Below are 17,909 nucleotides of genomic sequence, written 5' to 3' on the forward strand. Positions count from 1 at the left end.
GATTACAATTTAGCGATTTTTGTATTTTATCGTTCCGTATCTCAGTCGGTAAAAATAAAATCCGTATAGGAACACTTTTTTGTCCGTCTGTTAGTCTCTCCGACTGTTCGAAACACTTTTCCTGAGGAACGAGTAGACGTTTTGTCACGCTTTAAGGTCTACGATCACCAGGTGATGCAAAGAAGCGAAGCTTCTAAATCAGGGCAGTGAAAAGATACTTTCATTTGTGTCACATATTTTGATACTCGCAAACTCTCTCGTTAAAACCTGTAGCGTACTTCCCCTTAACGTAGAATCATGAAATTTGGCTAGAAGAAAGGTTTTACGATTCAAGTAAGAGAAATAAATAAGAAAATTGTTAATTTATAACTATGTCACACGAAAAAATTTTCTTTGGTTATTTATTATCCGACTTATGACTTGAAATTAAACATTCCTGAAAGTCTTGGAATCCCTGGGACCGATGTCTTATCAATGTCAGTGTCGATAACAGACAAAAAATCGTCGACGCCCTCGATTCCCGGAGCGGATGAGCTATCTTTAGAGATGATTAAGTTTGTAAAGAACCCTCAGTGTGCGACTACTCCTCACATCTGGCCAAATTATTTCGTGAGGGGAGTGTCTGGTATCGATGTCTTCGTTTGAGCTACGTAGATCGATAAATTTTACGATTTCAATTTTGTATTTTCTGTGTATTTTCGTTCCGTTTACTCCAGATGAATTTTCTCATCCTATTTTTCGGTGTCTTGGTTGATGTGGAAAGATCATATTTCCATTAACCTATCCTTTTAAATTTTTACTCGCCCAAAACTCCTCATTCCCGCTGTTGTCCAGTTAATTTCACTGACTTTACTAACTGAAATATTTTGATTTTTTTAAAACTGTTGTTGTCGTCGCCGTCTTGAAGAATGTAATCGGCCTGTTATTAAATGTTATCTCTGTTTGTCTTAGCAACTAACATAGCCTGGTAACTAAGGCAAATGATCGTCTTTACGCGTAATATAAAGTCATTGGTCAGAGCAGTCTGGTGGAATCGCACGTTACTCTACTCCTGGTTGCAGAGTAATACGTAACCACAATGCGCCACTGTTCCCTCTGAATGCTCGATTTCTTTTTAATAAAAGAAAATAATTTTGTGGCTTTCAGATGAAGCTATTATTATAACGATACTTGCCTGAATTAAAGCTTCATATTGAGATTGATGTTTTGTAGTGACACGAACCGTATGCAAACGGTACATCTAAACTTGCCTAAATAGACTTGCTATTTTGCTTTTAATATTTTATTACAGCCGGGACTATTGTGTCACTCAATTTCTTAGTTTCATATTTTATGCTATTTTTATTTTTAGATATATTTTACAATATCACTCCTTTCAGGCGATAAAAAATTAGACTTCGTTCATAGGGGGCACTCTTATCTCTGCTGCCACTAATTTATATTTATTTAAAGCTCAAAATTGTCCTTTACTTTTAACATTTGACACATCTATTCGGGAAGCATGACAACTGCGTGCCAAGGTTAAGGGGCTACGTACACATTTTATGTTAGCTGCCATAGAATGAATTATTATTATTGTTGTTGTTGTTGTTGTTGTTATTCACGTATGGTTCCAATAGGACCACACGAGGTACACTCAATCAATGTCGCTTTTGATGGCTGGACTCACTTTGTGTCCAAATTTGTTTCATCCTTTCAGAACGAAGTCTCATTCTTTCATCAGACCATGGTGATCCAATCCGTTTTGTAATTTCCCCCTGATCAACTTTCCAGTCAAATATCTTTTGTTGGAATGTTTTTCTAACTGTAACGTCTGCCTGAGTTTTACCGGCTACATTAAGATCTTTCTTAATTGCAGCAGACCACTTAATTGACTCGGTGTTGGCCTTACTTCTGTTTTCGTAGAATTTTACTATTTGATTTATCAACCTAATGGGTGCCATTCTTTTAATGTGCCAATAAAATTTTTAAGTCTTCGTTTTCTCATGTCAACATGTGGGTCTGTGTATTCTTCTATTTCCTTATTACTTCTCCGCCTATAAGTTTCTCCATCAGTAATTTTGGGGCCAATATTTTCCTAAAAATCTTTCTTTCGTTCCGTTCTTTTGAATTTCTTCAGTATCACTCTTTCTATTTAAAATTAAAGCTTCTGCTCCACAAAGACTTTCAGTTTTGATTACAGTGCTGTAATGCTTAAGTTTACTGAATTTAGACAGTGGCTTTTTATTATAAATATTTTGTGTTACTCTGAATGCAGTTGCCATTTTTTGACAGCGAACTTCGTTTGCAGTTTTTCCCAGACTGTTTCCTTGTACGGTGTCCTCCAAGTATTTAAATTGAAGAACCCTTTTCATTTTTCCGTATTTCATGTTCAAAAACTTTGGTGCTTGTTTATTACATGTCATATATTCCGTTTTCTCGAATGATGTTTGTACTCCTACTTTCCCCGCAACTTCTTTAAGAATTTCAATTTGTTTTTGAGCTGTGGTAATATTCCTATTTAAAACTGTGTGATCATCTGCAAAGGCGAAGCAATGTGCTCTAATATTACTTCTATCTAACTTGATTGATTGATCTTTATTTTGACATGGCTTTTGCTCTCGCCATTTTTCGAAAACACAGTTAAACAGTAATAGGGCGAGTCCATCTCCCTGTCTAATACCAGTTTTTAAATCAAATGGTTCAGAAATTTCTCCCATGAATTTAACTTCAGAGTTAGTGTCGGTTAACGTTCCCTTAATCAGTGTTAGAATTTTATTATGTAGCCCTTGTTCCTTTAAAATTTGGAAAAGAGATTCGTGATGAACTGAGTCGTAGGCCTTTTTAAAATTAACAAATGTACTTACAGTGTTGTTATTAGAAATCCTTTAGTGTCTATGGACTAATTTTAAATTAAGAATTTGTTCCAGACAGGATCTGTTTGGTCTAATTCACTAACTTTAGGTTCTAACTGTTCTCGGGCTACATCAAGTGAACTTTGCGAGAGAGAATCCTCGGTAATTATTAACATCGGTTTTATCCCCCTTTTTATTTAATGGGTGAATTACGGCAGTTTTCTAGTCCTAAGGTATTTTCTCAGTTTACCAGATATGTACTATTAGTTGAGTGATCTTTTTTATAGTGTTAGGGCCAGCTGATTTTAGTTGTTCTGCAATTATACTGTCTTCTCTGATTGCTCCATTGTTTTCATCTCTCTTAATCTGTTTAGTTATTTCGATTTCGTCAGGTTATTTAGAATTAAAATTGGTGTTATTAGTTTGCTGTGGTTGGAATTTATTCGCTGGTTCTGGACAATTTAATAGTTTTTCAAAATAATTAGCCAGTACCTTACAATTTTCCTGGTTGTCATTTTCATTTTAGAAACAAAGATTTTGAGGATACTTTTGTTTCGAATGTTTTATAAAAGTTTCTTGTATTGTTCTTTTAGAAGTCTTTTTAGATTTCTAAAAGTTGGGCATTTTCCTAGTTTCTTTTAGTCTGACGAATTAATTTAGATGTTTCTTTTCTTATTGCTAGAAAGGTGTTGTGCGTGTTTTCAATTTTGTTACTATTCCAATTATTGAACGCCTCACGCCTGGAGTTGGCTACTGTTTCACAATGCGCGTTCCACCAAGAATGTACTTGTTTCTTTCGAAGCGGAATTCAATTTTGTGCTATTTTGACGAGCTTTTGTTTTAAGCTATGCCAATTGCTGGATTATTTTTTGTCAAATTCGCTTGTTAGATTTGGGGCTATTTTAGCAGTGCCAAATTTTGTTATAACGTTTTCTGGATTGAAGTGTTTTGAGGTTCAAGTTTTACTTTTATTCGCGTTAAATAATGGTCAGAATCAATATTAACTCCTTTCCTAACTTGGAAATTTAAAACGTCTTTGTCGTTAGGGTGTGAAATTTCTACATGATCGACTTGAAATTCCCCAATAAATGTACCGGGTGCCCGCCAAGTTTTTTGTTCAGAAGGGTTCTTTTTAAAATGTGTAGACACGATTTTTAGGTTGGAATTTTTACTAGTTTCAACGAGTCTATGGCATGTTGGTTTGTCCCTTTATGCGCAGATTATCCACCCACCATTTACTAATATTTTTTCTCTTTACTTAAATGAGAATTTAAATTACCCATTAATATTTTAATATGGTTTGAGGGAATTTTCGGCATGATGCTTTCTAACTTTTCAAATGGTTCAAAAGGCTCTAAGCACTATGGGACTTAACATCTGAGGTCATCAGTCCCCTAGACTTTGAACTACTTAAACCTAACTAACCTAAGGACATCACACACATCCATGCCCGGGGCAGGATACGAATCTGCGACCGTAGCAGCAGCGCGGTTCCGGACTGAAGCGTCTAGAACCGATCGGCCACAAAGGCCGGCTCTAACTTTTCCAAAGTTTCATTAACTTCTTCAGGTTTTTTGCAGTTATCCTCATTGACTGGCATAAGGGCATTAATTAAAGTATATGTCTTATTTTCACATTTAAGAGAAATGGTCATTAATCCAATATTAATAGATTTTACCTCCGTTATTGAATTTAAAATATTTTTGGAGACTGCGAAAGCAACTCCCGGATGTGATTTATTATTAAGTAGTTTTATCAGTTTTTCTTTTAAAAAAACAAAAAAATGTTCAAATACGTGTGAAATCTTATGGTACTTAACTGCTAAGGTCATCAGTCCCTAAGCTTAAACACTACTTAACCTAAACTATCCCAAGGACAAACACACACGCCCATGCCCGAGGGAGGACTCGAACCTCCGCCGGGACCAGCCGCACAGTCCATGACTGCAGCGCCTTACACCGCTCGGCTAATCCCGCGCGGCTTAAAAAGACAATGATTGCCGAAATCCATGGTGTTATTGTCTGTCATTCGTGTGTCTTGAAGTGCCAAAATTTGATTCTTCTGGTCTTTTAACAAATCTCCCAATTTATGCAGTTTACCTGGTTGCAAAAGTGTTTGTATGTTAATTGTTGCGAAAAATGTATTTGTTTTGGTTTTAAGTTGGCCAGAGGGCTCCGACTTCCTCTGTTGAATCACATTACGTGTTAACCTGGCCGCCTCAGAATCCGAAAGATCAGTTGCGCGAGTAATAGTGGCGGTGGGTTGATCACCTGGGGTATTATTGTGCTTATTAAAATGCTCCATGATGACTGTATCTGGAATCAGGTGGGGTTGAACAGACTCACTGAGTGAATTCAGAGTGTTAAGACTGGAAGGATTAGTTCCAGAATATAAATTTCAGGCGCACCATCGGTGAACCGACGCTGATCACTTTGCAGCTTACTACATGACAGACACAAAGTGGATTTGGTTTTGTTTAGCCTTGATCCAGGACTGTTTATACTGTATTTGCAGCTGTCCAACATATCTGATGGGACATTCACTAAACGCCACCTGTGATCCGTCAAGCACCATAGACAAGGTTGGCTTCTTAGGCTTCTAGTTACAAAATCTTGAAGCCTGGACACGGAATAAAATATTTTGTTAATTTCTTTTCCATTGTTGTACTGACTATGTACTGAATGTTTTCGTCATAGGATGGTTTGAGAATGATACTGTGTGCCGAAACTAGTATCGAGCAGTAAATGCGACTTGAGACTAAAGCATATATTGTTGCTAACAGCATAATATTCCGCTTATTACATTGTACACTCACTCTTCGTTCATATGTCTCATTGGTGCTATACACAGACGATCTATTGAATTAACGTTACTTACCTATAGCAAAAAAATGGTTCAAATGGCTCTGAGCACTATGGGACTCAAATGCTGAGGTCAATAGTCCCCTAGAACTTAGAACTAGTTAAACCTAACTAACCTAAGGACATCACAAACATCCATGCCCGAGGCAGGATTCGAACCTGCGACCGTAGCGGTCTTGCGGTTCCAGATTCGCCTTTAACCGCACGACCACTTCGGCCGGCTTACCTATAGCACATATGACCAGAGGAGATAGATGACAATTGAAGTTGGCTTGTCACAGGTGCTTTGCGTCTCTGCCAGGTCCAATCATGTAACATGTTACTGTTTACGTTTCTATAGTAACGCCTCAGTGCTGCCTCAGAGCGAGTCAAAGATTCCTTCAGTTTTAGTTTTGGCGGACAGTTGTACTAAACAGCTGAAAGATGTCATCTATTATGTGTCTCCTCTCTCTGCGTGGAGCACTGGAGCGTGCAGCACATTCTTTCGCATTGATTTCGACAGCGACGCGTCGTAGCGTGGACTCCAAGAGGTCCAGAAAACGTCGGGGAGCCTTCCTCGTACGCGACCTTTCAGCCACCTCCCACAACACTGCTTGGAGCTGGGTCAGCTGTGCACTCTCGTTCGGTGGAATCCCAGATGTGCTCGCTAGGGTAAACCTGTGGGCTCAAGCAATTACTGCCACATCCGTGAGCGCTCTTTTCAAATCATTCGAATACACTTTGCGATCGATGGGGCAGAAAGAAGAAAGGTCAGAAGATAAAGTTTTAATGTCCTGTCGACAACTAGGTCACTAAAGACGGAGCACAATCTTGGACCGGGAAAAAAATAAGGAAGGAAACACCCCTCGTCCTCTTCACAAAACATACCCGTCATTTGCAATGAGCAATTTAAGAAACCACAGAAAAAGACGGGTGTATGAACTACACTCCTCACAAATGCGAGTCCATTATGTTATCACCACGCCACTTCACTCTCGGCCGGCCGCGGTGGTCTTGCGGTTCTAGGCGCTGCAGTCCGGAACGGCGGGACTGCTACGGTCGCAGGTTCGAATCCTGCCTCGGGCATGGATGTGTGTGATGTCCTTAGGTTAGTTAGGTTTAAGTAGTTCTAAGTTCTAGGGGACTGATGACCTAAGATGTTAAGTCCTCAGTGCTCAGTGCTCAGAGCCATTTGAACCATTTGAACATCTTCACTCTCTAAAATAGATTTGCCACACATCATGCCTTGCTATATGATGCCCAACTTCAACTTCTTTTAAACCAATGGCTCGTGAATCATTGTCAGAGTACATAAAGTGATCTGTACACCATAACAACAATATGACTTAATGTATTGTATATCGAAAATTCAGGTTGATACTAAGATTACTGCGAAACTTAGTACGGTATCTCACGACAGGGAGTCCCTCGGAGAGTGCCAGATAAGTTTGAAACCAAAGCTAAAATATTTATTACAATTAAACAGTCTTGATGCGAGGATAAGACAGCTGAAAACATAACAAAGCGATAATTACTACAACGCTGTCTAAACAATACAAATGGAATACATCAAACGATAGCATTTCATGCACGAAATATGAAAATATAATCAGATTTGGTCAAGGCGAAAAGTGTGAAAAGCTGGTCATGCTTTTCTGCTGGTATTTAATGGAGTCACATTAATTTAAAAACGTTTGGGAAACTAGGTCTCTAATTAGACGTATTTTGATCTACATCTTGATAGAAATAGTTACGTTGGGGCTTGGTGCTGATCCCAGAGTGGTGGGGGACTCGGCCGCCTGTTGTTCAGGAGAAGGAGCCACTTCCTCTCCAGAATATAAATTGTAGAGCTCATGATGGCTGGAATTCTTTGGTGAGCCATTAATGAAACATTCCTGTCTACAATAGCCATTTATTCATTTTAGCACAGACACAGGATTGCAGCAGGCAGGAGGATGTTGTCCGTCTATGAAGTTGGTGTTGTCCACCGTGGCAAACTCTGGGATTGCAACAGCCATTGTGACAGCGAACATACCAGCAGCGACGGGCAGTGGTGTCATCAAAGCTGCCCCCGAAGTGTGTCAGACATTGACTGTAGCTGTCTGTCTAAGTCGTGGTCACTGAGTATCGCACTAGGATAGATGGTGTTCAAAACGTGACATCCAGCTGGACAAAGTCGAAGGTGAATGCCTATGCAGTGATCAGTGACAATATAAGCCTTCAGGTACTGGTATACATCAATGGAAAGATTGTGCCCCCCGCAGCCCAGGCTCAAACATGCGACTTACTAGGGAAGTGGCACCCAAAAGAAGGCAGTCACCCAGAGGGAGACCAAGTGGTGTGAAGACCCCAAGTTGTCTGCATACGGTTCCCAGCCCAGGAAGTTGCCTGCTGCTATTGGAGGGAAATTCCATAATAGATGACTGGATACGTAACCGCTCCACCTAGTTCTGCATTAGTCTCCACCCTGAGGTCAGAAGCTGATGGAGACAGTGGTCGTTGGCATCATATAAATAAACTGATAGGGTCAATTATGTACTGTACAGAGAACATCAGTGAGCATCTAAGAACATCTGAGAGTGAGGGTCTAACTTGGGGAGTCGTATCTATGAAGTCAGCTCCAAGATACAACAGACCCTCGCAGCAGGGTGTCCCCATTGGGTGGCGTGGCGATGATTTCATTCATACTTCTTTAGCTTGTTTAGTCAGTTCTGGAAGGAGCCTTACTGGAACTATAGTACTGTCCAGCTCCGCCCTTCAGAGGTCGTGGCTAGCTTCTTCTGCTTCGTCAAATTCCTGAACAAGCGCTCTTGCGTTCTGAATATATCTTCTTGTGAAACGGAGTCGGAGCTTGAGACTGACGTTCGCTTCCCTTTATGTGACGTCGTTTTTTCGAGGTTTGCATCAACAGTTCATCGCATCTGATGGTGTAATTGTGCAACAATTACAAATAATCCAAAACAAAGAGGTGCAGTGCTTACATATCACGGGTTTGAGAGAACTGGCCCACAAATATGGCGCTAACAAAATATACGGCATGATCTCATAGCGACTGTCAGCAAGTATCAGAAACATGAGTCATTATTTCTAAAACGAAAATCGAAAGTGAAAATTGGATCAACCACATCATGACTTTCTTTATGTACCTGTTGCCTGCATTCATCTGCTGGAAAGCAGCAGTGCAGGGATGGCTGATAGCTGCTATGTCGTCGTTCTTCAGCCTTTAATTAATCCAATTAAAATAAATCAAAAGATATTTACTGGTAGGAATAAAATTATGATTGAGCTTGAGCAGTTGATGAATGTTGTCTTCGAAATATGTAAGGACGATGATGCTGTGGGCTTATTCACTGTGCTGTGTTTGCAGTTCGTTGCTCTCCCACACCAACCTTGGTTGTTGCTTCATTAAACTTTTTGGTTATATTTAGCTGGTGTCTGACCAGCCAGCTCGGCATTTGCACGCCCAGGAGAATGTTTTACCTACCTTAGGACCACAGTTAATGCCCAGCATGATGTGATCTTCCAATGGCTGCTGGAGTGCCCTCAGTCCCACTCCGAATTCAACGACGAGCTTTGATGACACATCAGCGATGTACCTGGTGACTGTAGTTGTGTGGATGGTTGATATCCTCCCTTCTGACCTGATAGGTTTCAGCACTAGGAAGTGCCTGAGGTTTGAGCAGGAAATGGACCTCAAGATGCCCCATTGCTGGGTTCAACGCTGAATCTCAGTGCTAGCAACATTCTTTGATGTGGTGTTGTTGGAAGACAGTCAGTTTCTCCAATAGTAGATGGTAGGTGGCGAGTAGCGTGAAGCTCATCATCTCGAGTGAACCTTCGGTTGATTTATAAACTGTGCTGGAGCATCTGGGACGTAGATACCTTACAGCACCTTGATCACAGACTCATGTACCATTACTGTGAATGCCATGAATTCCGTTGATCAACTGAAAGGAGCTGGTAAATGGGAGTATTTAAAGGGAGCTAGGACGAGACATGAGGCTCGTTTCGTAATGATCATATGTCTCCCCCTTATTCTGCACATTCAGTTAACAGGCTGTTAACTGCTCCATCAGGTCCTCAATACACATTTTTGTGTAAGAAATAGAGTTTGTTGCACCACGTCTTACCCCTCGAACGAGCATGCCAATTTTCATAACACGAGCAGATCCGTGGCGTACTTTGTAAACATGTAAAGAATACCAGAATGAAATCTTCACTCTGCAGCGGAGTGTGCGCTGATATGAAACTTCCTGGCAGATTAAAACTGTGTGCCGGACCGAGACTCGAACTCGGGACCTTTGGCTATAGCGGGCAAGTGCTCTACCAACTGAGCTACCCAAGCACGACTCACGGCACGTCCTCACAGCTTTACTTCTGCCAGTACCTCGTCTCCCACCTGCCAAACTCTACAGAAGCTCTCCTGCAGGAGAGGGCGTGAGTCGTGCTTGGGTAGCTCAGTTGGTAGAGCACTTCCCCGTGAAAGGCACAGGTCCAGAGTTCGAGTCTCGGTATGGCACACCATTTTAATCTGCCAGGAAGTTTCATGTAAAGAATAGCTGTATTTATATTATCAAGATAAAACTTTAAGAGCAAAATCATTGTCTATTCTTAATTTATGAAACAGTCATAAAATAAACTTAAACACATTAGCACCTTTTAATTAAACAATAATGTAATAAAATTTCAGTATATCACTCTTTGGCCACGGACAGGTGTTACTCCACAGTAATGACCCACTCGAAGCTTAAACAGCGCAACTGCATCAAATCCCAAGTAACCACTTATTCGATTACTCATTAACTCACAGACAACTGACTCATTGCGGGATTGTGCCGCTAGCTCTTACTTGTGGGTCATTTCCTTACAGGGATCGTAAATTTTTTCTGACCTACCTCGCTCTTTTTTGTATTACTGCTGCTCACTCGGATACCACAGTTATCTAAAGCAATAACAAAGGAATAGGTATGGTTCGCCATTATGAAACAATAATGGAACGGTGCAGAACAATTTTGTTCGTGTTTGCGCACTTTATGCACAGACGAGCCCGCTCGAGGGTTAAGAGCTAACAAATATACACTACTGGCCATTAAAATTGCTACACCAAGAAGAAATGCAGATGATAAACGGGTATTCATAGGACAAATATATTATACTAGAACTGACATGTGATTACATTATCACGCAATTTGGGTGCATAGATCCTGAGAAATCAGTACCCAGAACAACCACCTCTGGCCGTAATAACGTCCTTGATACGCCTGGGCTTTGAGTCAAACAGAGCTTGGATGGCGTGCACAGGTACAGCTGCCCATGCAGCTTCAACACGATACCACAGTTCAACAAGGGTAGTGACTGGCGTTTTGTGACGAGCCAGTTGCTCGGTCACCATTGGCCAGACGTTTTCAATTGGTGAGAGATCTGGAGAATGTACTGGCCTGGGCAGCAGTCGAGCATTCTCTGTATCCAGAAAAGCCCGTACAGGACCTGCAACATGCGGTCGTGCTTATCCTGCTGAAATGTAGGGTTTCGCAGGGACCGAATGAAGGGTAGAGCACGGGTCGTAACACATCTGAAATGTAACGTCCACTGTTCAAAGTGCCGTCAATGCGAACAAGAGGTGACCGAGACGTGTAACGAATGGCACCCCATACCATCACGCCGGGTGATACGCCAGTATGGCGATGACGAATACACGCTTACAATGTGCGTTCACCGCGATGTCGCCAAACATGGATGCGACCATCATGATGCTGTAAACAGAATCTGGATTCACCGGAAAAAATGACGTTTTGCCATTCGTGCACCCAGGTTCGTCGTTGAGTACACCTTAGCAGGCGCTCCTGTCTGTGATGTAGCGTCAAGGGTAACCGCAGCCATGGTCTCCGAGCTGATAGTCCATGCTGCTGCAAACGTCGTCGAACTGTTCGTGCAGATGGTTGTTGTCTTGCAAACGCGACCATCTGTTGACTCAGGGATCGAGACGTGGCTGCACGATCCGTTACAGCCATGCGGATAAGATGCCTGTCATCTCGACTGCTAGTGATACGAGGCCGTTGGGATCCAGCATGGCGTTCCGTATTACCCTCCTGAACCCACCGATTCCATATTCTGCTAACAGTCATTGGATCTCGACTAACGCGAGCAGCAATGTCGCGATACGATAAACCGCAATCGCGATAGGCTACACTCCGACCTTTATCAAAGTCGGAAACGTGATGGTACGCATTTCTCCTTCTTACACGAGGCATTACAACAACGTTTCACCAGGCAACGCCGGTCAACTGCTGTTTGTGTATGAGAAATCGGTTGGAAACTTTCCTCATGTCAGCACGTTGTAAGTGTCACCACCGGCACCAACCTTGTGTGAATGCTCTGAAAAGCTAATCATTTGCATATCAGAGCATCTTCTTCCTGTTGGTTAAATTTCGCGCCTGTATCACGTCATCTTCGTGGTGTAGCAGTTTTAATGGCCAGTATGTACTTGTCTCACTTCCCTTGGTTTTCTGTCGCAGTTCTCTTTCCGTTGAATCTGTATTCTTATTCGGTGGACAGTGTCGTAATGTGTCGAATGAATGAACCATTTGCAGCACACTGGTACGCTTTCTGCTTCAACCTGTCTCTCACTCTCTTACTTAACTTGATACTGTCTGTGGCAAGGCGAATGAGTTTTAATAAAAAGTTCTGATTTCCTACTCCTTACTATTCTGTGCCATGATAACAGTCTGGAAAGGGACGTGGTTGAAATTAGCACGATCAAGTATATGAACTACTTGGAGATGGAAGGAAGGAGGGACGACTTGACAAAGGAATGGCAGCAGCCAGGACACTCATGGATGGAGGATACAATGGAGTGTTGGGATTTGATTTGCGGGAGAGTAGGACTGATGTAGTTTTGCGTTTGAGGATATGTGGGAACTTCATCAGCTCCTACATGATAATGGTAAGGGAAGGTAAAGGGATATCGAAATCGAGATGAAATGAATTATGTTCGAGGATTTGGAGAGAATGGCAAAACCTGGGAAAGAAGGAGATCCACCCATTTGTATATTTGATAAGTATCTTTCATCTGTGCATGATAGTCAATGGATTTAATACCCATGTGTGGTGAGTTGGTAGTTTTAGTTTCTTTTGGTCGTTATTAACTGAGTGTTCCATGTTAGCCTTTGGTCAGGTGGTAGTCCCAGGAATTTTAGTGTCTGAGGTACTTGAATTAGGAACGTCGTGGAGCGTGAGGTAAAAGTCTAGAGAACAAAAAGATTTTCTCGCAATTGTTGCCAAGCTATTTCTAGGATTGCTGCAGAAATATTAGTGATTACACCAGTAGGTGAAAGTATAGAGGCGAAGTTGGACTGTTCACAAGGACAAATAGGACGAAGGATGGATAGCAAGGAAGGTGGCGTCAGCTTGTTGAAGTAATGGAAAGGACTGTTTTAGGGACGTCGGTGATGTAAAGGAGATCAACAGAGGTGACAGGACAGATGTTAGAAGCTCACTTCCAGTTGGATAAACATGTGGGAGAGAGTACGCTGTACTGCACATAGGATGAACGATTAAATAAGGAAGGACGCAATTAGGTAGACTTAATTGACTCATAGGAACTGCATACCGTGTATTCTGAAAAAGACACGTTCATAGCCTTTTTGGATGTCTAGAGGCAGGCCAAGGGAGGGTCAGCACCACATGTAGGAGTTGATTATCAGCAGACGGAAGCCACACTTAGTGACGGAGAGAGGGAGGTGTTGTTCAAAACGTTTTCGGGTGTGTATCGAGAGGATGGATTCAAAGACCTTTATGAAAGACCGAAATAAGGCTAACTTGTCAACTGGAAGAGGTTTTACTAGGAGGGTTATTGGATTTTAAATAGAGGCGAATTTTTGAGGAGTTGCATGGCTCATTGTCGGTGTAGAAACTGATATGGAGGATGATGTTGTATAGACTTGTAAGGACTTCTAAAAAGGAGGTATGGCATTTTTAATGTGATGGTATATAGCCCAGTCATAATTGTTAGCAATATGAGTTTTTTTGTAGTAGTGGCTTGTTTGTTGTGTACTTTAACTGATCTTGATATGAAGTATAAATATTGGAAACTAGGAACACAGGGAACAACATATGCGTCGACGCGCTCTTGAATGGTGGGATCAAATTTGAGCTTCGCGGGGAATCTGAGTGTGTTTTGAAGATAGTGAAAGGGTAGGCTTTGCTTAGGTTGTGCGCGAGAAGTGGATTGTTGTAGGGCAATGGGTAGTGTGGAGCAGCATTGTGGTCTGTGAATCGGAGTAAAGCTTTTTAACACTTGCTAAAGAAAGAGCGGGAGAGCCGACGGGATTGTCTAAGTACTTAATGAGTTCATGGGGAGGGATGAGTGGGGTTGTGTGTACTAGTAGGTTCAGTCGAGGTTTGCTGTAACAAGAAAGCAATGGTGAAGTTGAAGAGGATGGATTCTGATTTGGACACGGTTGTAATCTTTGATTAATTTCGCTGGAGTATTGAACGATTGGTCTAGGGCAGAAAGTAAGGCAGGCTCATGATGACATCGAACTAAGAAGATGAATGACAAGAAACAGGTAGTTTCAAGTAATTTTGTGTTGAGTCGACAAAGTGTGTCGTGTTACATCAGCACAATCTTTTAATGTACGAAAATATATTATCGCGCGAATTCACTGCTGGTGAATTAGAGGAGGCTTCGGCAAGTGTGCGTATGAATACATCGGCTGGTTTCGATCTAATTTATCCAGAATTCCTGACAAGCACAAGCTCGAAAACTAATCAGTGGTTATTACAGCTGCATGACATGATTTTGGTTAGTGGAACTCTGCCAGCAAAATTTAGAGCTGCAAAAGTAATAGCACCCAAAAAGCTGGCAAAGATGCAATGAAGCATCACATTACAGACCTATATCACTACTACTACAAACTAAGAAAGAATATTGACAACTTGAATCCAACCGTTAATTAACGAAGTAACTCCATTCCAACAAGTCAGTTTTCGAAAGAATAGCAGTTGCTTCTTATCAGTCAGATATTAAGATTAACGTCCTTTATCGACGCAGGTTACCAACATAAAGTAAACACTGTAGCAGCATTCGTTGATCTTACGAACGCAATTGATACCGAATGCCAACACGGTCTGCAACTTAAATTTACAGAAATCATACCATTCGAAATCCTAGTTGATCTAATGGACAGCATGATTAGCAACAGGTGATTCCAAGTATTTCTCCGGGAAGAGGATTGTAGATGGCGAAGGCTGAATGATGGGCTACGGCAGGGCTTCATGCTATCACCAACCCTTTTTAATCTTTATACCAGTGATACGCCCAACGCAAATGTTAGAAAGGCCTAACTTGCTGACGGCCTAGCAATAGCTTATCAGGCAAAGGAAAAATGTGAAGGAGCTTTGAACACTGATTAACAAGTAATCGGTTATTAATGGAACAATTGGAGATACAAGAAGATTCCATCTAAAACAAAGGTAAATGCTTACAATCTTAATAATCGTGGGGTGAGATTAAATATCTTCTTTGAAAATGTTCTTGTGGAAATAATCCATACCCAGAATACTTGAGGGTCATTTTGAACTGGTCCCTTACTTTTAAGAACCACTTACACAATATATAGTAAAAAAGTTAACAACAGAGCTAATGTTATTAGAAAACTAGCTAGGTCAGGATGGTGTGCAAATGCAAATACTCTTTGTACTGCTGCATTGGCTATAGTTTACTTTACGGCGGAATACTGTGCTCTGATACAGAAAAACAGTGAATATGCATGCAATGTTGGTGTTAAACTAAATTGGTTAAATGGTTTAAATGGCTCTGAGCACTATGGGACTTAACATCTTAGGTCATCAGTCCCCTAGAACTTAGAACTACTTAAACCTAACTAACCAAAGGACGTCACACACACCCATGCCCGAGGCAGGATTCGAACCTGCGACCGTAGCAGTCCCGCGGTTCCGGACTGCAGCGCCTAGAACCGCGTGGCCACCGCGGCCGGCTAAACTAAATCAAGCAATGAGAATAATTAGTGGCACTACTAAATCAACACCACTTCCATAGCTTCAAGTATTATTTAATAATGCACCACCATCAATTTAACGGGAAGCACCAGCTGTAAGAGAGTACCAAAGGTGTACTTCTTCATCAGAAATCGGTTCTGTACAATCAGCTATAGAAAACACTTTTCAGCAGACTCAAAGCCAAGAAACCGCCCTGGCCTAGGAGAGATGCGCGTCTTTTATATGGCGTGTGCCAAGAAAGGAAATCGGTTTTGGAGAAGTCCTTCCGGCAAATTCTGATACTCTTAAGCGCGTAAATGGATTTGGTCTTCCCAGGAAACTGTGGACAACTCTGAATCGATTACGTTAAATACATGGAAGGTTTGATGCTTGTTTGTACAGACGGGGATTCAAAGGTAAGCCGACGTGTGAGTGTGGGGTTGGTGTACAAACTGCGCAGCACCTGATTGAAGAGTCTTTACTACATAAATTTCCTGATGGACTCAATGAAGTGCATTTGGTGACATCGAGATCTGTGGACTTGTTAAGAGATGTAGATATTCAGCTATAAAATTTTGGTTTGTTTATATTGTTTATTGCTTTATGTATATATAACCATTAATATGTAAATCCATTGCATAAGAACGTAAAATGACCATGCAAGTCCTACGATCAGTAATCGGTATAAATAAAATTGAGAATGATTTTGTTCAAAATGTGTATCTGCGATCTCCGTGAGTTCTTATACATACATACGTAAAAACACGCCTGTTTTAGAATGCAACGTTGCGTCAAAATTTCAAAACTACTGGGTCAAGAACTTCTGGATATCGGAGATACACGATTTTGAATAAATGAATATTTACATTTTGATTTATACCGATTATTGTTGGTATGCCTTGCGTGGTCATTTTACTTTTTGTATCAATGTTCCCCTTTTATTAAATTTATAAAAAATTATATATTACGTAGAATTAAAAATAGGTATATGAAACATAAGTGTATTCCAAAGCAACGTTGTGTCTAAATTTCAAAGAATTCGATCAAAAACTTTCAGATATTTACGATTAGGAACATCTGCATTTTCTATATAAGTAGTACAGACTTAGATGTTCGTTTCTTCAAAATCTCCCAATGTTCTTCATGGATTTTTTTTGAAATTCTGACACAACGTAGCATCCGAATACTCAAATGTTTTTACATAGCTACTAGAACGCCATTTGTTATGTATGTAGTAAAAGGCAAAACGTTATAAAAATGTAAATAATGCTTGGTTCAAAATAGTTAATCTCCGAAAGTTTTTGAGCGATTGCTTTTAAATTTTGTCGCAACGTTAAAATCTGACTTGGGGGTGTTTTTAGGTACCTAAGCCTTTAACATATGTATATTTTAATGTATATAATATATAACTACAGATATGTAATATATGAAACACTTAATATACGAAATCTCAAAATGTGCCTTTCCGTTTTGCTTCAGATTTTTACACATTACGGTAATAAACGTTTAGACACATATAGACTATATACTTTTTAATATATAAATGTATATGAAATATACAATAGCGAATCCTTAGCAGACAGGGAAGTTGGTTTATGATTAGGAGACTACTGCGGGATGTGAATGGGCAATAAGAATAAACAAGGCTGAAGAGCAGAGAGAGAGGGGAAGAGGAGATGGACAGAGGGTGGAAGGAAACGGACATATAAAACGGGGCCAGGATGGGGACAGAGGACAGAGATAGCAAGCAGGAGCAGATGGAGAGAGGGAGTAGGAGAAGAGGGATGGAGAAATGGGGGAGGAGGTGATGGTGGACAGACAGGTAGAAAGAGGGGGCAGGAGAAGATGGATGTAGAGAGGGGGGAAGTGGTGGTGGACAGAGAGATGGGGAAGGAGAAGGAGATGGACAAAGAGAGGAGGAGGGGGAGACGGACGGAGACAGGGGAGAGAAGGAGATTAGAACGTATACCCAGTTTCCATAGATATTACGAACATGAGCTTTTTCTTTTCGTCTCTTCCATTTAAAACAAACAAAGCGTGGTCTGGTACAGCTAGGAACATTTGAAAATGCAGGGTAGAAAATTAAAGAGCTTTTAGACAGAAGCAACTGGTCACATATTGAACGTCATGGGATTCACGACAATTATATGACACTGCTGACGGCCAGAGGCTGTGAGCTACACATTCACAGCAGTGACAGTAACGCTCAGTCTTCAGTCTCTATTTCAATTTAGTG

General features: G+C 41.0%; 1 protein-coding gene and 1 long non-coding RNA gene across 3 annotated transcripts in view; one reads left to right on the top strand and one right to left on the bottom strand.

Annotated features, from left to right (window-relative positions):
* The window catches only part of LOC126412694 (15-hydroxyprostaglandin dehydrogenase [NAD(+)]-like), a 248,595-nt gene that overhangs the window by 194,297 nt on the left and 36,389 nt on the right, over positions 1–17,909 (top strand). The window lies entirely within an intron of this gene.
* LOC126412695 (uncharacterized) overlaps positions 1–17,909 on the bottom strand; it is a 251,442-nt gene that overhangs the window by 110,777 nt on the left and 122,756 nt on the right. The window lies entirely within an intron of this gene.

The sequence above is a fragment of the Schistocerca serialis genome, chromosome 7 (assembly GCF_023864345.2).
Source record: "Schistocerca serialis cubense isolate TAMUIC-IGC-003099 chromosome 7, iqSchSeri2.2, whole genome shotgun sequence".
NCBI classification, from domain to species: domain Eukaryota; kingdom Metazoa; phylum Arthropoda; class Insecta; order Orthoptera; family Acrididae; genus Schistocerca; species Schistocerca serialis.